General features: G+C 34.9%; 1 pseudogene; it reads left to right on the top strand.

The window, feature by feature from the left end:
* The first annotated feature begins 9,352 nt into the window (after window positions 1-9,352).
* On the top strand, window positions 9,353-9,564 carry LOC149141003 (uncharacterized; annotated as a pseudogene).
* The last annotated feature ends 13,277 nt before the right edge of the window (window positions 9,565-22,841 follow it).

The raw sequence follows: 22,841 nt of genomic DNA, 5'->3' as shown, positions 1-22,841 counted from the left end.
GTGTAAAAAACTTTCCCTTGATTGGACGACTTTCAAAAGCAATGGGTCTTTCATCTTGCATTAAAACAGCACCAATTCCATTTCCTAAAGCATCACATTCCACAATAAAGGTTTTTGTGAAGTCCAGTGTAGCTAAGACTGGTGCTTGGCACATTTCCTCTTTAAGATGTTTGAAGGCCTTTGTTGCTTCTGGAGTCCATGAAAATGCATCTTTCTTCAATAATGTTGTTAGAGGTGCTGCTATTCTCCCATAGTTCTTAACAAACTTGCGATAATACCCTGTCAACCCGAGAAATCCTCGCAGATGCTTTATGGATGTGGGGATTTTCCATTCCTTAATGGCTTTAATTTTGCTAGGGTCTACCTTAACTCCTTCATGAGATACAATATGACCCAGATATTCCACCTCTTGTACTCCAAAGAAACATTTGGATCTTTTTGCATATAATTGTTTCTCCTCCAATAGTTGTAGCACCCTTTCAACATGTTCAACATGATCCTTCCAAGACTTGTTGTAGATTAGTATATCATCAAAAAATACTAACACAAATTTTCTAAGGAATGGTTTGAAAATGGAATTCATCAAACCTTGAAATGTTGAAGGTGCATTAGTAAGGCCAAAAAGCATGACCAAAAATTCATAATGACCCTCATGAGTTCTAAATGCTGTTTTTAGAATGTCTTCAGTCTTCATTCTGATATGATGATATCCTGAACGAAGATCCAACTAGGTGAAGTAAATTGATCCATGCAATTCATCCAGTAATTCATCAATGACGGGAATGGGAAACTTATCTTTAATAGTGAGCTTGTTGAGCTCCCTATAATCCGGACACATGCGCCATGATCCATACTTCTTGTGTACTAATACTACTAGAGTAGAGAAAGAACTTTGACTCGGTTGAATTATACCAACCTTTAGCATTTCTGCAACCATACGTTCAATTTCACTCTTTTGGGCATAGGGATATCTATATGGCCTAATGTTTGGAGGAACACTTCCTGGAATCAAATAAATAACATGATCATGATCACGAATAGGTGGGAGGCCTTTGGGAGTCTCAAATACCTTGGAATGATTGTCCAAGACTTTTTTGAGATCTGGAGAAATAGATGATTGCAATGTGGAAACATCTAGCGAACATAATTGTGCAATTACACCCCTTTGTTCCTTTTTTAGAAGCTTTGTCATACCATTAGAGCTAATTATCTTTCTCGGTTTCCCTGCAATACCCCTTAATTCAACTTCCTTTCCTTCCACGGAAAATTTCATGAAAAGTTCTTGAAAATTAAAAGCTATTGTACCCAAGGATTGTAGCCATTGGACTCCTAGTACAACATCAGCACCTCCCATTGGAATGGAAAGCATTGGGCTAGTCAATACATATTCTCCCATCGATAGCTTGATATTATGGCACTTTCCAGAGCAATTTATTGTTCCTCCATTTGCAACCATCACTTGACACTCTGGTGCTGGATATAAGAAGCAATTCAATTCTTTTGCTACCTTACAATGAATAAAATTGTGGGTACTTCCTGAATCAATCAACACTATTACCTTTTTCTTCTTGATTTGTCCTTCTATCTTGATGGTTTGAGGAGTGGTAATTCCTGCCAATGCATTACAAGATATGGTCGGATTCATTTCTTCTTTATCTAGGCTTTGTTCCTGGAGTATATCCTCTTCTTTTGACCTTTCTTGCTCCTTTTCTTCTTCCTCTTCGCAATCTATGTAGAATAATTTTTTCTCAGCACACTTATGACATTTAGTGTATTTGCTCTCACAACTGTAACAAAGCCCTTTTGCTATTTTTTCTTCCAATTTTTGTGGTGTCAACCTTATAGGTTGTGGAAGAATAGGGGCAACCACACTTCCATCTTTATAGTTGTGAGCGGTATGCTTCCTGGTTGCCATAATTTTGTTTTACATTTTTCTTGCTAACCTGAATGCCTTCTCTAATGAATCAGGTTCCCAAAGGCGAACATCATGTTGGATATTATCCTTTAAAGTCCCTATGAACACATCAATCCTATGCTCCTCTGGAATATTTTTTACCTTTATGTTCAATTTTTGGAACTCCTCAATGTGCTCCATTATTGAACCCTTTTGTTTGAAACTTATCAATTAGCTAAAAAAAGTGTTGCTTTTTGTATCCTCATAATGTGCTATCAATTCTTCCATAAAAATTGCCTAAGTGATCATTTTTTTACGAGAGCAAAGCCATTGATACCATACAAACTTATTTGGTTCCAAATATAAAGTTGCAATATGTACCTTTTGTGTGTTTTGCAAATTATTGAGATCAAAAAATTGCTCCATTTGTAATATCCATGTTGCGGGATCCTTGCCATTAAACTTCCTCATATTGATTTTTGGAATATGGTGAGTCTTCAATTCCACATTAGAGTCTAAGAAATCGTGATTAACATTTCTTTTGTTCGCATCATGAGTTTCCTCTACTACCTTTTCACCATTAGTAAGTATTTCTTGTAGAAAATTTGTCAAATCTGTCTTCAAATCTGCCATGCCTATCTTCAAATTTGTGTTCAAATCTATCTTCAATTTTTCCATCTTAGCTTCCATGCCATTCATCTTAGCTTCCACGCCATTTATCTTAGCTTCTGTTAGCTTTTGTGAGAGTGACATTTGTTGCACTTGTTCTTGTAATTTTGATATATCATGTAGCATTTCTTCCTCTTCTTCATGAGTCATGCTAGAGCTTTCAGGTTGCTTACTAGGTGTTTGCATTTTCTTTCCTCGGGGCATCAGTTACCGATAATAATTCTCTACTATGCCCTTTGAATTCCTTCAAAATAAATTTTCAAACCAAGCTTAAGCAAAAATTTAAAAAATATACACACCTTTTTTCACTTTGTAGGAGCTCAATATTGCCTCTGATATATCTCTGTACTTTCTAATCATCCAGTTCTAAAATTGTGACCTACAGTAGCCCTCTGTGTCCTCTTTCCAATGCCACCAGTCTGACCCAAATTGGATTCTCCAAGGAATAGTTATGTGAATTCTCGCACAGTGACTTGATTATAGACTAGTTCAGTAGAGCGAACTTGTATGACGTGCCACGAGTCATTGTTTCAACCTTTGGCTCTGAAAAATATCTACAAGAAACTACAGTTCGTCCTCTTTCTTTAACTTCTTACGAAATTTCAATCCGATGCTCAGAGAGAAAGTTATGACAATTTTCCCCAGGTCACCTGTTTGGAAAGTAATTCAGGAGTCTACAAAAAGCTCTGAAATTAGGACTCGAGGTTCAATGCAATGTCTTCTCAAATGGGTTTTTTTCTTAGCTTCTGAAACATCACAAAAATAAAATAAAAAAAATTATAGCGAAAATGCCACGATGACCTATTTGGAGCAGCGAAACCCTAGAATCCAAGGCTCTGATACCAAATGTTATGAAACCAGCTCAAGAAAATATAGAAAAGATAGATCAACGCCTTATAATTCAGCCTCTTTGAGGGGGAAACCTCCTTTACATTACATAAATGAACAATTCTTGGATGATTCAGATGACAAAAGCTCATTTCTATATATAGGAGTCCAAGGAGTCACAATATAACCCAGCCGACCTAACAATAATAATATAAAGCCACAAAAATAACAATAGAGGGATTCTATGGGGCACAGTAATAACAATATCAAGATAATAGGGGCACAACAATATTAATAAGGGATGCAACTACAATCGTAATGGGGTAATCACTAGTATTATAGGGACCCAACAATCTCCTCCTCCAAATCTTCATAATCTACCCAATATTCTCACAATATTCCACAAAAATAAATAATATTAGGCACAAATATGTAATTATCCATAAACCTTCCTAATGAACATATTAAAGTTATAAATACATTATCTAATGCAAAAAGAGAGGTTTAATGTGCTAAATGATGGTCAGATGAGTCTTAATTTATGTCTAATTTAGAGGCCCGTCATACCCCCTGCTAAAAGTGTTGCGCATCCTCTTAGCAACTTAGTGACCTCATTGTTCCTCATTCATGGATATGGTGGCCTCACTCTTGTGCATCCTTAGTCCTTTCTCTTAAGAATCTTGACTGTAAGTTCTGCAAGGAAAAGCACAAAAATGTAGTTGTTCTTTTCATAATTGTTTAACAGTCATTCAAGAAAAAACATAACTTTCCTCTTTGCAAGTGAAATCTGTTGGCTTGAAGATCCATTTCATTCATATCCACTCCCTTGAAACCTTCATTACATTTTCACTCATTTTTCCAAAACTGTTTGTCCATAGAAAAATCACATTGTTTCTTGAGACCGTTAACCTGCCTTCTTCCCCTTATTCAAGAGGGGTTCTTGAATATTTTTCAGTTTGGTAAGGTCTTCCACATTCTTTTCCAACCTCTTGCTACCTTTTTCCACCATTTGGACACTTCGTAAACCTTCAAAACGCCTTTAGATGAGAACTAGAACATCATGTAGTAATTCATGTAGTAACTACAAGAAACCCTATAGCGGCCTGTAGTAACTACAGGAAACCATGTAGCGGCATGTTTAAACTTGTATTGAACAAAAATGATAGTCTGAGCCTAGGGTAGGCCCTCAACTGGACTTCCATGCCTTTCTCCCCTTTCTATAACATCTTTTAGCCCTTGGACAAAAGCTAGAAAGAGATTAGAGACCTCTTGGAAAGCCTTTTTTCATCACTGCAGTTTGAGTTCTATTTTTATGGTGAATGCCTTCTTGCCCTTTTTTGCCTTATTCTTCTCTTTCGTGACCTAGATGATTGCCTAATGGCCTTGGAGTTCTCTATTTTGATTAGGTCTCTCTTAGGAACTGCTATTTTGTGTTTTAGCACAATTTGTTCATTTCTTCCTTCTTGTAGCAGCATTCTTCCTTCTTGTAGCAGTCATTCCTTCTCTTTCAAGGTCTTCTAACTGTATGAAAGTGATGAGAAATGGTGTAGATGGTTTGGAGGACAATACTAGGGCTCAGAGGGAGTACTGTAGGTTTGTGAAAATGGAGAGGATGTGCTTTTTGTGTTTTTTTCAAGAAAACTTTCAGGGTCAGACAGAGTGTAAGGTTTATTCTTGAAAAATATTATTTTTTTCTTATGAAATGGGATGGATGAATGATGGATAGATAGTGGATAAGAAGTGGATGGAGGGCTTGGAGTGTTGTGGTGAATTGGCCTTTGCAAAAATTTCTTCTTTTAAACTATTGTCCTCATTCCTCAAAATAATCACCCTTCCTAATTTGGCTTTTCCACATTGCATGAGTGGAGTGAACTGAAATTAACTATTTGAAGATGGTCGAGACTGTTGACCCATCCTTAGCTTATAAAACCTCATCACTCATGCATTGACAACAAATTTCTAACTATAATATGCTAAAGAGAAGAGGTCAAGAATATTGCATACCTATACCTACCTGATGGTTGTTGGAGAGGCATGCATGCTACTGCTGAGTTGATGATCGATCCATGGTCCTATGGAGGTGATAATTTCCTTTGCTTTCTTCTGCACAGGTTTTCATAGTGTTGAGTATCAAAATTGTCATCCATTTTCATCCATATTTCCATCATTTCATGTTCATTTAGCCTTCATCTCATGACTATCTAGCCCTAAAACCCTACATCAAGTAATCATCTTCAAAAACATATGGGTTAGAATCCTTATTTTCCAAAGTTATTTATTTTATGAATTATAAGTGAATTAATTATTAAAAAATAGGAAATTAACATAGTTTCATATACCTATATATGTGTTATGAGTTTTGTGACACATGTAGGCTTTTTTGGAGGTTCTAGAAGGGTCTTACTTGTCCTCCCAAGAGAAAATTCGAATTTTAACTCAAGAGGTGGACCATATTCCAAGGAGAAAGATCATGGAGGTATTTATGAGTCATAGGATCTGTATCTAATATTTAGGGATAAGTTGAGACAAGTATGGATCTTTTAGATATTTAAGGGATCTGCATTTATTGAGCAGATAATCCTAACTCATGTATAAATAAGAGGTGCATCCTTTAAAGGAAGCCAACAATTATCAGTGATTCATTAGCATTAGATTTATGATTGTTCATTTAGTATGAATAATATCATTTTCTCTAAAATTATGAGTTATGAGTGTTCTTTGATTTTTAACGTGTGATAGATGTTCATGTGTGCTCATTGAGGAATGGAAGGATCCCCATCAACCGAAATCTGCATACAATGGTAACACAGTTTGGTCTCATGTATTTTGGTTTGCTTCTAAGTTTACGAAACCCCTGGGTTGACAAATTAAATGACAGTGATTTAGCATACAATTAAATCGCCCTGCATTTTGGTGTTGTTGTTGGAGAAGCAAACTTATATGTAACTAAGTTAAGAGGATTGTTTAGGAAACATTTTCATTTAGGGTCATTTTTATTTAGGGTTAATTGCATTTACGCATTTTTATTTAAGTTTATTTGCATTTTCATATAGAAAAAATAGAAATAAAACACAAATCAAAAACCCTCATTCACCAAAAAAAAAAAAAAAACCAATTGCAACAACAAGATATGAAGAGCTTTGTGCTATGATAGTTGAAGAAGATCAAAAACCTAAAGATCACATTCAAATTTGGTCTCAACTAGTCATTAGGCTACAATTTTTAACATCAAATCTTTATGATCATGTCCAAGAATTCACTAGGGTTTATTTTTCAAACTTGGATATGAGTTTACTCATGATCTTGTTACGCAAATCGATATATTGGAAATTCTCTTATACTTAAGAGGATGTTTCATTTCTTTTTTTAGAATATGACTAACAAATAAAAACAAGTTTTTGTGATTTTTACAATAAATTTGCAATTTTGTGGTGCAGTAAGAACCACCCATTTACTAACCCTTGGCAGGAAAATTACAATAAAACAAGCGATTGTGAACAAGGAGCACAAGCGAAAGTAGCGATAATTTTAGGTGTGATCAATTCTTTTCCTTTTATTTTTAGAATCCAAATTTAAAAAATAAATAAATAAATTGATTATGCTCTCTTCCTACACTTTGTGTGACCTAAAAAAAAAGATTAGTAAAATAAATAACTCAAATCAAAATTAATTTTCTTTTGATTTAAAAATAATAATAATAATAATTGAAAACAAATAATTTTGTTTTCCTTTTTTATTGTTTCTTTTAAAAAAAAACATATATATGTATATATTGTAAATTTCAAAAATGAAACATATATATAAAAAAATATTATTTAACATATTTGAATTTTTGTACATTAAAAAAAAAAACCAACTACATAAAATCAACATGCACCTATGTTCTCGGCCTTGAACTAGATTTGTCAAACAAAGGGATAGAGATATACACCTATATTCTTGGCCTTGAACTAGATTTGTCAAACAAAGGGATAGAGATATACACCTATGTTCTCGGCCTTGAACTAGATTTTTCAAATAAAGGGCTAGGAATTAGATCTCGAGGGTTTGCACTGGTTTACGATCACCTTGAAGTTAAAAATGCAAAATTCAAAATTTCTAGTGCTGAAGCTCTGGCCTTTTAAGGTATTATCCAGCCCTAAGAATAAGCCGATGATTGAGGTTAGCTATAAGGATGAGAAGAAGCAATTCTCTCCTAAAGAAATTTCTTCTATGATCGTTACCAAGACGAAGGAGATTGCACAGAATTTTCTTGGCCAGACTGTAAAGAATGTTGTGGTTAATGTTCCTGTCTATTTCAATGACTCGCCGGCGACCAAGGATGTTGGTCTCATCGCTAGCTTAAATGTGTTGAGGATCATCGATGAGCCCACAGTTGCTGCCACTACTTATGGCCTCAACAAGAAAGCCACTTCTACTCGAAGAAAAGAATGTGCTCATATTTGATTTGGGAGGAAGAACGTTCGATGTCTCAATTCTGATGATTGAAGAGGAAATATTTAAAGTCAAAGACACTGTCAGAGATACTCACTTAGGAGGCGAAGATTTCGATAACAGAACGGTGAATCACTTTGTGTAGGTCGAGTATGGGCTCTATATCACGAGGGCACGAATATAGTTCAATGCTCTTAGCGCTAGTGAGTTGGACATTGGAGGAGAATGTTCATGTCCGTCGTTGGCCAAAATTCGATCTACAAACTAGCCAATTAATCTAACCGAGATCTCTAGCATCTAGACACAATTATGGTTCCTTATTTCTCAAAATTTCTAGCCTAGATTCTGCTTGATTTTCTGGCAGTTTTGGATGCACAATGCAGAAATCCCCTCACGTTTCAACGACATTGCCATGTCTACATTTCGATCGTCACTATGGGAATTTGTTCTTCTAGAATTCTTGTTCAGAGTTTACACTGAGGATGAAGGACCACCAGAAATGAGCCAGATTTCAGATGCAATTCGGGATGGGGCTGAAGGTTTTTTTTAGGACTCAGTATGGTACTATTTCAAAAATGGTAATTTTGTTAGCATTTGTTATCCTGGGTATATATCTCTTTCGAAATACCACTCCTCAACAGGAAGCATCTAGACTTGAAAGGTCAACTTTAGCATTTATCACTATAATTTCTTTCCTTCTTGGAGCCTTATGTTCGGGTATTGCAGGCTATGTTGGCATGTGGGTTTCTGTGCGTGCAAATGTTAGAGTTTCTAGTGCTGCAAGGTGGTCAGCAAGAGAAGATTTATAGGTGGCTACTCATGTCAGTGGCTTTTCAGCTATCATTGTAGTGGGCATGGCAGTTATAGGAGTAGTAGTTCTATATGCCTCATTCTATGTATATCTGGGGGTGGATACACCGAATTCAATGAAGTTGACTGAATTGCCTCTTCTTCTAGTTGGTTATGGATTTGGGGCCTCATTTGTAGCACTTTTTTCTCAGCTTGGAGGAGGAATATTCACAAAGGCTACAGATGTAGGTGCTGATCTGGTTGGGAAAGTGGAGCAGGGTATTCCTGAAGACGATCCACGTAACCCAGTTGTCATTGTTGACTTGGTGGGAGACAATGTTGGTGATTGTGCAGCTCGTGGTGCAGACCTTTTTGAAAGTATTGTTGCTGAGGTAATTAGTGAAATGATACTTGGAGGTACCATGGCTAAGCGATGTAAGATTGAAGATCCATCTGGTTTTATTCTCTTCCCTCTTGTTATACATTCATTTGATTTAATAGTATCTGCATGTGGAATATTTTCCATTAGAGGTACACGTGATTCAAGTCTAAATTCACCTGTGGTTTTGATCCCTGAATGTGATGGTGTGAGGATTCTATCGATTGTTGTCTCTGCAAGGTTTGTTGTGTTGTGTGTTGCCACGCTTTGCGAAGCTCAACATATTCAACAAATTCGTTGTGAATTGCAGCCAAAACTTGCAGATCTAACATCGGTGGTGCAATCTCTAGACAAAAAAAATGACAACATCTAGGCGCCTTGCAGACAGGAAAAGTGTTGAGTTTCAGAAAATAAAAGAAAAAAAAAAGAGGGGAGTTGTGCCTGAAACAACAGTAAAGAAAGGCAATTTGTATCCAGTGGGGCCAATTGTGCTTGGTTTTTTTGTCTTTGTTGTGATTGGATCATCTATTTTCAAATTATTTGAACAACATCCAATGGTGGCATGGCTTAGAAGTTGTGAACTATTTTTGAAAGTAGATAGATCGAGAGTTCTCTATGAATGATAGGTTCACCTCTTATAAAGGAGCGAGCTTTCTTTTGTCTATTTCAAGTTTGCAGACACAAGTCTCTAGGACAGTATTGCTAGTGATACATTTTGCCAATATTCATGTAGTGAGTCAACAATTCCAATATGGAATTTATGCAACGTGTGCCCGACTCTACTGAATACATTTTTAAGATTGGAAGCACATCACCCGAAGCTTTATTATATGATGCCCTAGATCACTTTGACAAGCGAAGTGCAAAGGTTGATGAGAACCTCAGGTTGATTCGTTCCTCCCTCCCTAAGGCAGTGGAAACATGGAAAAAAATATTCCAAGGTAGAGAATGATTGACCATTTTTATTTGCTTATTTTTTCGAGATTCTTACCATCCAACTCATCTGAAGAAGAAACATGTACTTTCATTTAGATTTATCAAGTTTTATTCAAGAGTCTACATTTTAAAAATCTGCAATTTGTTTGTCAATTTGTTTTAACGAAAAATACATCTCATAATTGTACAAACAAATCTATACATAATGATAATGTTTCTTTGAGTCTTGCAGACAGAGCAGCAAACAAGACTACGGCCTCAACATCTAAAGGTAATAAATTTCTGGAAATTTCTCTGTTGTTTTTATGCAGATAAAAAAAAAAAAAAAAAAAAACTTTTCCTTTTTAATAAAATTTGTTTACTGCATTTTCCAGTGTATTTGCTCATTTTTCTGGAGAAGGTACTGATTAATTCAAAAATTGGACTGATTAATTGTTCATAACAAAATGCATAAGTTGTGTATACCTAACTGTCCATGCAAGATTTTTTTTAGATGCAGGAAATGCGCAATTATGTAGCTGAAAAAATAATTTTGTAACTAAAAAACAATTCTACAACTATGTATTCAATTCAATGATCTATTTGTTGAAAATGCATTCTAATCAGAAATTCATAATCAGCATGCCATATTATCTGCCTACTTCATCTTTCACATCAACATCATGTTGCCATGTCACACTCACGCATGACTATTTTCACTGTTTCACAAAAATTTCAAATAAGCATAACTTTCTCATACGACATCGGTTTTCAACAATTCAAACGTCGTTGGAAAGATCTCGACGAGATCTACACAATGAGAAATATTTCATCAGAATTTGAAACAATAAAAGAATGAAGAAATTGTTGACAAGACATGACAGGTAACTTAAGGCACTAGTTTCGAAACAGGTAAAAATTCATTTGATTTTCTTTCCTGAATTTGTTTTATTAGTACCAATTCTCAGTTTTTTTGTGTAAATTTCATAAATAGAGAGATTGATCACCTCTCTCTTTTGATAATATTACATTTCATTGCAAAAAAAGTACTAGGTTTTTTTGCAGGTTCCAGGAAGATAAACAGATGACCACAAGCAAACAGTGTCTCTCAAAGACCACATTTCTTAAGAACATGATCAGAGCAACATCAAAGATGAAATATCCAAGCATGAGCACATGATTTTGGATAAAGAATGAAAAATCAGATCCATCACACCATTTCAAAACCTTTCAGATACCAGTCTTACCATTGCATTCCTACTTATTTAGTCAATAAAATCTTCATCTCATTTTCCTTCACAGTCATTTTCCTGCCTCGCTTTCACTAACCTGTAACCCAAAAATAAAACCATTCAGCTCCCTTACAAAACTAATTCATTTCATTTCCTTTTCATTTTGTCAAATAAACCTTGATCCACTGCAAAAATTTTCATCCATATTCCTTCAAAATCATTGTTTTTTTCTCGTGTTAGATGATGGAGGATTCATTATGGCCTCCCTTCTAACAATTCTTGGCCTATCGACATCACCACATTATCTATGTTCAAGGCTAGAGTACTTATTAGTACCTTGAGGCTTGTATCCCTTAATGACAAGTTCTCTCACTGACAATCATGGGAATACATCAATGTCCCTTGATCGTTGGATCTTGCAAGTGACTCGACATTAGCTCATTTATTCGCACTTCGCAAGATGTACTTACATACCTTGGAACTCATTGAAATTAATGGTGAGTTTTCCTCGCATTGGTTAGCGACATTCAATAATGGCCGGTAATCCAATGACTTCTCTTCATGCTCGACATCAACACATTTATTCACATGACTAGAATTGTACCATCGGGTTTTGTAACGATTGAAGACTACATCATTTCATCAGTTTGCAACAGGAATCAATTTGTAACAGTAGCAATAAATATCCCAATCTTGTCATCAGCATAAAAAGAACAAAGAAGCAGATCAAATTCCTTTGTTTACATACTCCATGATCGAACATCAACAGCCACACTCTTTAGTATACACAACTCATCCACATTGAAGGTAAGTGAAGGTATGTTGTTTTCTAATTTTTAGTCATACAATTCCTTAAAAGCTAAAATTGTAATTTTGGAAAATTCATCACTCCATTTATAATCCGTTTCTCATATTATCATAAACTGAAAACACCTTTAGTTGGGGGGAAGGGACATCAATTCACATTTACATTTCATACACCATCATACATTTTCATTTCATTCCAACTCGCATATTCTTCCCAATCAACTATTGTTGCAGTATGATTCCAAAAGATTATATGCTTTGCAAATTATCAATTCATTGATAGTTACTAGAGGACTTGAAAAGAAAATTCTCAATTTTTTCATGTATTTTGATGCAACAAAAAAATAAAAGTATTGTTACACAAGAACCAATACTCAAAAATTTTGGTTGTCACACAAGAACCAACCATCAAAAATATATGTTGCAATCAAATATATTACACTTTGCAAAAGAGAATATGATAACACAAAGTTTGAAGAGAATCCATACAAGTCAAAGCTCATAAAGAAGCAAAGCATTTCAAAAGGATCAACTTATGGATAAATGAATCAATGCAATAGTTGCATGAGGATATGAAACAACTTCAGTTCGGGGGTATGTTGAGCCTCAAAATTGTCTTCCATTTTCATCCATATTTTCATCATTTCATTTCCATTTAGCCTTCATCTCACGACTATCTAGCCCTAAAACCCTACATCAAGTAATCATCTTCACAAACATATGGGTTAGAATCCTTATTTTCCAAAGTTATTTATTTTATACATTATAAGTGAATTAATTATTAAAAGCTAGGAAATTAACATGGTTTCATATACCTATATATGTGTTATGAGTTTTGTGACATGTGTAGGCTTATTTGGAGGTTCCAGAAGGGTCTTACTTGTCCTCCCAAGAGGTGGACCATATTCCAAGGAGAAAGATCATGGAGGTCTTTATGATTCATAGGATTTGTTTCTAATATTTAGGGATAATTTGAGACAAGTATGGATCTATTAGATATTTAAGGGATCTACATTTATTGAGCAGATAACCCTAACTCATGTATAAATAAGAGGTGTATCCTTCAAAGGAAGCCAACAGTTATCAGTTATTCATTAGCATCAGATTTATGATTGTTCATTCAGCATGAATAATATCATTTTATCCAAAATTATGAGTTATGAGTGTTGTTTGATTCTTAAGGTGTGATAGTTGTTCATGTGTGCTCATTGAGGAATGGAAGGATCCCCATCAACCGAAATCTGCATACAATGGTAACATAGTTTGATTTTTGTTATTTCCTTTCTGCAAGTATGATTTACTTTCTGCAAGTATGATTTCATTTCCTAGATTTGATTTGATTGTCATTAAACTGCTTGTTTACTAGTTATCCTAGTTTTCTTGCTTGACATCTAAATCACTAATTTTTATTTACTGCTTTCTCACTAGTTGTTGTTTACTGCTTTCTAGATTATCATGGATTTGTTTCTTATAGTTGTTCATAGATTAGTTTGTTTTTGAATATTTTATAAATACCATGGCATTCATAAATTCCACCTTTAGAATTTAACTTCCATCCCTAGAATTTAATTCAGTTTTCTTGCATGTGATTTCTTTTGCAGCTTTCTTTAGTTATAGTTGTAATATGCATTTCCATTCTAAACAAAATTTCTACAACAGTCTCATTTGAGGTCCCATATATTTTGGTTTTCTTCTAAGTTTACGAAACCCCCTGGTTGACAAATTAAATGACAAGGATTTAGCATACAATTAAATCACCCTACACATAGCTTGGTGATTCTAAATCTTTGTCTTCCAGTTACCATCAGCAAGCTATCTTAGTCAAATTAGGTCTTCTTGGAGTGATTGAATGGGTCATTGGTTATGTTCACCTTCCCCACACTTTTCACAAATATCATACCCCTTACCAACACTTCATTTTGCCTTCCCTACCTTCCTATAGCCTTCAGCTAGTTTCCTGTAGAAAACCAGGACATCTTGTAGCAACTTGTTTAAACCCATATCTCCCAAATGGTATTCTGGATTGACCTAAAATTTTCTGAGCATTTTTCCATCATCCTTATGCACCTCCCCATAAAAATGTTTTGTTAATGGATGCACGAATCTTGAGAAAAATTAAAAATAGTTGTAGGTGATGGAGGTCGATTTTTCTCAAACACTATGCACTGGAACTTGCTGAAATTGTTTAGGCATGTTACCATCATCCATATGCATCTCCCCATGAAACACCTTTGCAAATGGATGCACGAATATGGAGAAAATTTAAAAATGGTTGTAGGTGATGGAGGTCGATTTCTCGAAAACTATGCACTAGAATTTGTTGAAATTGCTTGGGCATGTTACTATCATCCATATGCATCTCCCCCTGAAACAGATTGGAAAATGGATGCATGGTTTTCAAGATAAGACAAAAATAATTTTATGCTCTATGTATTTATGTTTCATGTAGTAACTACATGATTTCCTGTAGTCAAAACAGCAAGGAAAATGAGTGGTAAAAGTTTGGGAATGATGGGTGATAGTGGAAATAGATGAGGAGAAAGTCAAAATTTGACTTCTTTTGACTATGCTTGTGATAAACTTTTCTTTTGGTGGCTAACTTGTTTTTGTTGCTTGTAGAGGTTGGAGAGCACCTGCATTCATGAGAGAGAGATACATGGAGCAAAGATTTTCATTTTTCTTTCTTTTTTTTTCTTCTAGGCCTATTAGTGCCTCAATGAGGTTTTCAACTAGTAGGTCTACCTAGATGCCTCAAAGGAGGTTTTCACCTAGGATCTTTTCTTTTTCTCATTTTTTCTCTTTTTTCCAACCCATTGACTACCTCATGGAGGTTTTCAATCAATGAGCCAATCTCAGGCGCCCCAAAGGAGGTTTTCACCTGATATTTTGTTCTTTTCTCTTATTTTTCATTTTTTATTTATTTTTCTATCCTCCTCTACTTGAAAAAACAAAAACATTTTCAAGTGTAGGAATACTTCTAATGAAGCCAAGTGCACATCAAGATGACAAATAAACTGATGTGTAGGCCCGAAATATATACTTTGACAGGTACCTGAATATTAGAGACCAACTTCTTTGTTTGAGATGAGATCAGGAATTGTTGAAGAAGAGTGGGTTGTTGCAGTTTGACACTTTGATGGAACCATATTTCAATACAGTTGTGATGCTCCTGGTCCACTTGCTGATTTGGATAATCTTAGATGTCTTCTTCTTCCATGAAATTCAAATCTTCTTCTTTTTGTTGATTATTCTCTTGAACACATAGAGGATCTAATGGTAAACATGACGGCACTATCCCAATCTCTAATTTTGATGTTTGATCTTTGTCAAGTGCAGCCCATGATTCTTTGGTCTTCTCATTTGAATCTTCTTTTTCTGCATGTTGTCCTTCAATGATATCAAGAGAATCTCTTTTTTGTGATACTCTTCCTAAGCTAAGATGAATATGATTTCGATCAAGAGGAGATGTTTAGAAGTTTTGTACCTCAACATTGTAAGTGGGTTGAGCTACTTCATTGTGTGGGTTCAGAAATGGTGGTACAGGTAGTTGAGTGGGAGTGGATATTTGAGATGGATGTGGTTGGGGTTGTGATTGTGGTGGAGGTGAATGGTAGGGATAACATGGAGTTGGGTATGGAGGATATTGAGGAAAATATTGAGGATATTGTGGATGGCTCCCATAAGTTCCTTGCCAACCTCCAAGATTAGTTTTGGGGTTGAGATGACCAAGGTTGCCAAGGAAAGGGTGTGTTCCAATTACTTTGAGATGGATGTGCATAAGCTTGAAATTGTGAATTAGGCTCTTGCATCATATCAAGTTGAATAGGCTGCCATGGTCCTCTTGGAGCTACATAACATAGTTGCATTGGAAATTGACTTGCTCCATTGTCCTCTTGGTAAACTTCCTTCAACCTTGGTAATGAGGGGAAATATTTAATAACATGTGATTTTGCATGGACAACACAAATATCAGCATCTTCTTTTTCCTCATCTTGCATTCTTAACATTTCTACTTTTTTGGTTAGATTTCTAAGAATTTTTGTTTTAAATTCATCAAACAAATTTCCAAGTTTAGCTTGACTTACCAATCTTGATGCTGATTTACTAACTCTTTCCCTTCCTCTTGATATGTGTTTTCATGTTTCACAAATTTATTCAAATGATAATTGGTATACATCACCTCTAGTCATGAGATCAAGGAGATCAATCCATTTATCCCTAATTGTTCTAAGTAAGAGGGTTTTTAGTGTGTCAGATCCCAAATGATGTAATTTTCCCCTCTTAACATTATACATGAACCTCTCTATTAGATCCTCAAGGCTTTCATCTTCTTTTTTATTCATTCTAAAGATTTCTTCTTTAATATCATGATATTTATATTTTTTTAGAAATATCTTTTGCATATCATTCAATGATCTTATTACATTAGCCCCTACACTCATGAACCATTTAAGAGCTCTATCCTTCAATATTGCTGAAAACAATCTCAATTTTTGAGTGTTTAATAAGTAACCATATGATCTACAAAGGATTTCAAATTCAAAGAGAAAGGTTTCTGGATCCTCTAACCTTAGGCCATGAAATTTTGGAAGAAAAGATGGAGGGATGTTCTTCATGTGCACACTGCCATTAGTATATTGAATGGGGAGTCCAAGAAGATATTCTTCATTGTCATCATCTCCATCCATTTCTTCTACCTTCTTTGTCACCTATTCTTCTTCTACCAGCAAAAATGAATGGGGATGTGGCTCTTACTGCACCACATCATCAAATGGGGGGGGGTGTTGGAGAAGTATTTTTTTATTTTTGTAAAAAAAAAATTGAATTAGAATGCTAATGCAATGCAAGATGCCTAATGCAATTTTTGTTTTTGCAGAAAATAAAATAAATGAATCATCTAGGTAAGAAAAAAGTGCATACTTTGACACCTCCTAGACAACATCGCCAAAACGTGATGAGCCTCGGTATTGCAACAAGAATGTTGCAACTCCCAAGGCTACCAAATTTAATTATTAACCCGAGGTTCGTACAAACTTAAGAGGTATCAGCACTATATGTGCACCATACAATGTGTCCTTCCTTTTCTGTCATGATGTAATGGAATGAATGTAATAAAATCATATCCTAAACTAGTTGCAGAAAGTGAAATTCTCGAAATGGAAACCTTAACCTATTGCAAGAAAGAAAATACAAGGAAAGAAACCTATTCTAATTGCATAAAGTAAAGATCATGAAATAAATGTCAACCATTACATTTCAAAGAGTTTATATCCATTAACAGAGTTCATTGGATGTGGAAATCAAGAAAATCATCATTGTATTATCCAATTCATAAATTTGTCCATTAACCCAAATCATTGAAATGTTTTGCATGGGTAAAGAGGAAAGTCCTAAGTGGTCTTTAGTATTCCCTAATCATTGGTTTAGAGCCTATGGGTCTTTATTCAACCCTAAGGGACAATAACCAAGCTTCTTGAATGAATATGGGCAAGTATATACATGTTGGAAGGCTGCTACAGGAGATCCTGTAGTTACTACAGGAAACTACAGATTTGTTATAGGGAGTTATAATTCACCGAATGACCAAGAAAATCAAATCCAAATTGGATGGGACAAATTTTTTTATTGACTAGGATGTATTAGGTCTCCATTCCAAGTGGAATCACTCAAAAAGACCTCTGTTAACCCATGCTAAAAAATAACAGAAAATTACTAGTCTAAAATCTAGAAATTCGAGAACTAGTGAGCTAGTAAATCTATCAAATGCCTAACCTAATCAAGTGCAAATGAAATGGGGTAAATTTTTTATTAAATATAAATTTTTTTTATCTAATGCAAGTGGAAGCTCATTAGCATGTTCTAAAAAATAGCAGAAATTTACTGTTATTTTCCACAAGGGACTTCCAGAAATCTAGATTTGGGAATAAACAAACTAATCCAAGTAGCTCAATGATTACTATGACCTTCAAAAGTTGTTCCAATGATGAAATGATGCTTTTGATCCTGCAAAATAACTTACTTCAACCATTTAACCCAATCCTACAACAAGAAATCATTAATACTAAATGCAGAAATAGAAAAAAGACAAGAACAAGAGATGCATGTGAATAAGAAGTGAAAAGAAGAAAAGTAAATGATATAAAAGGGCTCTGAGGCTCCCGGGATATCCAAGCCCAAGGAAACTCAGAGTACTATGAAGGAGACCAAGATTTAGAAGTTTAACATGGCACCAATCTTCATTATTTCCATGAATACAATTACATCCCTGCAAGAAATGACAGTGGAGTTGCAAAAATAAGAGTTCTCTCCACAAGAAGACTAAAAATATCAACCCCTAGAGACAAATTCGACTTGTTACTTATAAAAAATGATTAGGAAGCATTCCCCATGAAAGGAGGAATCTTTCCTCACCAAAATCCCTTAATTAGTGGATCTGGTTCCCAATACTATAAATATGCATTAAATGACAGGGAACACATTCCTAGATTTTCTCAATCATTGGAGCTCCAAAATCTGTGCAATTATTTCAAAATATCATCTTGATTTATTATTTAATATTGATCCTCCTGTAGTAGGGAGAAAATCCCTAAATTATCTCCTCCTCCAAATCTTCATAATCTACCCAATATTCTCACAATATTCCACAAAAATAAATAATATTAGAAACAAATACGAAATTATCCATAAACCATCCTAATGAACATATTAAAGTTAAAAATAAATTATCTAATGCAAAGACAGAGGTTTAATGTGTTTAATAATGGTCAGATGGGTCTTAATTTATGTCTAATTTAAAGTCCCATCAACAAGTAGCCACCACGAGGGACTGCGTGGGCCTGCACAGCGGTACCTTCGTACCACACATGGGAGCTTGGGAGGAGGCATTGAGGGTTGAATCTTGTGGGGTCATTCAGGAAGGAAATTTTATAAGTATTGTAGTGATATTTTCAGGAGGGTCGATATACCCAGCAGCTGGAGGAGTGTGGAAATTGGACCGAATTTCGGAGGCCAGGATTTGGCCAAACCCTTTCTGGGTTTTGGTGGTTTGTTAGTGGGGAGTCCGAGGTTAATTTCCTAGAATTTTATGAGCATCATAGGAGTGCCTGTTGAGGCAAGTTAATTACCTATCATTTAATTGTCAACCCGGGGATTTTGTAAAACTTGTGAAGCATGCGTGCACTATATATGCTAGAAATTAACTTTCAATTTAGATCAATCTAACTACGAAACCAAATAATGACAAACCAAATTCACCCAACAATCAATTCAAAAGATATTATAGTACAGCGCATGGAATTGAAATCTTAATCTATCACACTTGCAGGAATTGAAATCTTAATCTATCACACTTGCATAAATGAAATTGCATGAAATGAGATCTACTCTAAGGGATCATGTGTGCATTATCATATCAGGATCCTATGAAATGAATAATCAAAACCACATGATATGAAATGAAAGAAAAAATAATCATTCTTAACCTCTAGATATGAAAGCAAATAAAAACAATCACTCTTAACCTCTCACACAGGAAAATATATGAAATAAATAAATCTTAATCTATGAAAAACAATAAACCGCATACATTATAGGTGGCCAATCCAAAAGCATAAGGGATGGAAAGTTGAGAGGCTCCAAATACAAGCATAACCAAATCAAAGTGAACATCACTCATGAGCATGGTGCCAAATCCAACTTCTATATTTAAAACATGAGCATTTCCCCAACTTTACACATGCCTTTGAAAGGAGGAGACTCTCCTATTTATACAAAAACATAAGAAGATACCTCATTAATGGAGGTCCATTATTCTCTCCCTAGATCCCTAGAAAATCTCATAGAGTTACAACTCAAATAGATAATGATAAGACACATATCCTCTTTGACCTTTATCCAAATATTCTTCCATATCTTGAAGGGAATTCGAATTTGAGCATTGGAGGCCACATAAGGGTGCCTTGGAAGCTTCCAAATGACCTACACATGTCATGAAACTCAAGCCACTTTTAAGTATTAGCAATTATATGTCATTTTTCTAAGTTTTAACCATTTAATTCACTTATAATACTAGAAATCATTAACTTTTGGAAAACACAAAAGTAACCCCATGTAATCATGAAAATGGAGGCTAATGAAAGATTATATGGCTATGGAGTTGCGACATGTGAGTGAAATGGTGGCGATAAAGGTGAAAGTGGATGATATTTTGAATACATTTTGGAGACTCTACATTCCCCCCAACTGACATTATTGCATGTCCTCAATCAATCTATTGCATTTCTTAATCATGATTTGCTTTTGAATGAGCTTGGCTTATATCAATTGTCCTTAAACTTTGGATTTGTCAATTTCATTTCTTTTTGCAAAGTATTCCTTATCATACATTGAATTACAACATGTTTGGTTGGTTCTTGTGTCTCAACGCCTTGTTTCTTTTTGTTGCAACAAGATTCATTGAACATATTTAAGAATGCATCTTTAAATCATCCATATAATATTCTCATTATTTAGGCATTTATTTGCAAATCACAGAACTTTTGAACCATAATGCAATCATAATTGATTGGGACAAGTATGTTAGGATGAAATGAAGTGAAATGGAATGAAGTGATACAGATGTGATAATAAATGGATGTCCCTTCCCCCAAACTAAAGTTGTTTACGGTTTTTTTTCAAATGATAAAGGAAATATAGTGAAGTACTTTCCAAAAATTATAATTTTAGTATTCAAGGAATTCTATGTTTAAAAGCTAGAAAAGAACATACCTTTACTTACCTAGGAAGTGGACAAACTGTGCATATGTAGAGAAGTTGTAGCTATTGCTGGATCTTGGAATAGAACGTAGAATTTCATCTGTTTCTTGGTTACATAAATGGTGGATGAGGTGGTGAAAGTGGATTCTTTATTATTGCTGCTAAATCTATTGTATCTACTACAAAATGCTGAAATGATATAATCTCCACCTGCTACAAAACCTGATGGTACAATTCTATTCATGCGAATGAATGTGTTGTTGTCGAGCATGAAGAGAAGTCATTGGATTACCGACCATTAATGAATTTCGTTAACCAATACAAGTCAAACGCGCCATTAATGTCAACGAGTGCCAAGGTACCTAAGTACATCTTGCAAAGTCTGAATAGATCTGTTGATGTCGAGCCACTTGCAAAATCTAATGATCAAGGGGCATTGATGTATTCCCATGACTGTCAGTGAGAGAACTTGTCATTGATGCATACAAGCCTCAAGGTACTAATAAGGACTCTAGGCCTGAACCTAGATAAGGTGCTGATGTTGATAGGCCAAGACTTGTTAGAAGGGAGGCCTTAATGAATCCTCCATCATCTAACACGAGCATAAAACAATAATTTTGAAGGACTATGGATGAATTTTTTTGCAATGGATCAAGGTTTATTTGAAAAAGTGAAAATCAAAAATGGAATGAATCAGATTTGTAGGGGAGTTGAATGGTTTTATTGATGGGTTTAAATTTTAGTCAAAGCGAGGCAGGAAAATGACTGTGAAGGAAAATGAGATGAAGATTTTATTGACTGAATAAGTAGGAATGCAATGGTAAGACTGGTATCTGAAAGGCTTCCAAATGGTGTGATGGATCTGATTCGACATTCTTTATCCAAAATCATGTGCTAATGCTTGGATATTTAATCTTTGATGTTGCTCTGATCATGTTCTTTTGAAAGAAATGTGGTCTTTGAGAGACATTGTTTGTTTGTGTCCATCTGTTTATCTTCCCGGAACCTACAAAAACTTAGTACTTTTTCTGCAATGAAATGTAAGATTATCAAAAGAGAGAGGTGATTAATCTCTCTATTTATGAAATTTACACAAAAAATGAGAATTGGTACTAATAAAACAAATTCATGAAAGAAAATCAAATGAATTTTTACCTGTTTCGAAACTAGTGCCTCGGGTTACCTGTTATGTCTTTTCATAAATTTATTCATTCTTTCTTGTTTCAAACTTTGATTATAGCTTTCTCATTGTGTAAATCTTGTCGATATCTTTCCAATAATGCTTGAATCATCGAAATCCGATGTCATATGAGAAAGTTAGGATGATTTGAAATTTGGGTGACATGTGAAAATTGTCATGCTTAAGTGTGGCATGGGAACATGATGCTCATGTGAAGGACGAGGTAGGAAAGTTAGATGGCATGCTGCTCATGAATTTTGATTAGAATTCATTGTCACAAAATAAATCATTGAATTAAATATAGAGTTGCAGAATTGCGCAATTTCTGTAGCTAAAATCCTAAACAGACAGTTAAGTACACACAATTATGCATTTTTGTTATGAACAAATAACCAATCCAATCTTCAAATTGATCAATACCTCTTAGCAAATAAAACAATAAATTATTTTTTTAATTTTTTATTAATTTTTAATACACAAATAAAATATAACAAAGTCCATTAAACAAACTTACACATAGAAAGGTGGTTGCAAGGAAACTGTTGACACTTGAAAATTTGTTGATCATGAATCCAACTTGCAGAACGACAATGATCATCCTCATGTTTAAAGAAAAAAAATCTTGATATCTTGCATCCAAGAGCAGTTGGCATCGTTCTTTCTTCTGGTGAAGGAATTCCCTACAACAACTAAAGAAATCGCATTGGTGTTTCTTAAACTCCCTGAATACAACACTTCTACACCAAAGAATAAAATTCATTCTATGATCAGAAAGAATTTCCTTTGCTCCATGACGATGGCGACCAACATGCAGCATGGCTTGATTTGGCTCCCCACTTGCTTGTGGATCTTTTCTAAAGTTCCCATGTCCTCATCCCACTGCTTCACTGAGTCCGAGATAGTTTCCCTGTGAACCCACTTCAATCAATTTGAGACACAAAGAATGAACCATAGAGTTGT

The sequence above is a fragment of the Pinus tabuliformis genome, chromosome X, assembly GCF_031772625.1.
Source record: "Pinus tabuliformis cultivar Carrire ecotype Pingquan chromosome X, CPIR1, whole genome shotgun sequence".
NCBI classification, from domain to species: Eukaryota; Viridiplantae; Streptophyta; class Pinopsida; order Pinales; family Pinaceae; genus Pinus; species Pinus tabuliformis.
The sequence above is the reverse complement of the archived record's forward strand: the minus strand, read 5'-3'. Positions and strand labels throughout refer to the sequence as shown.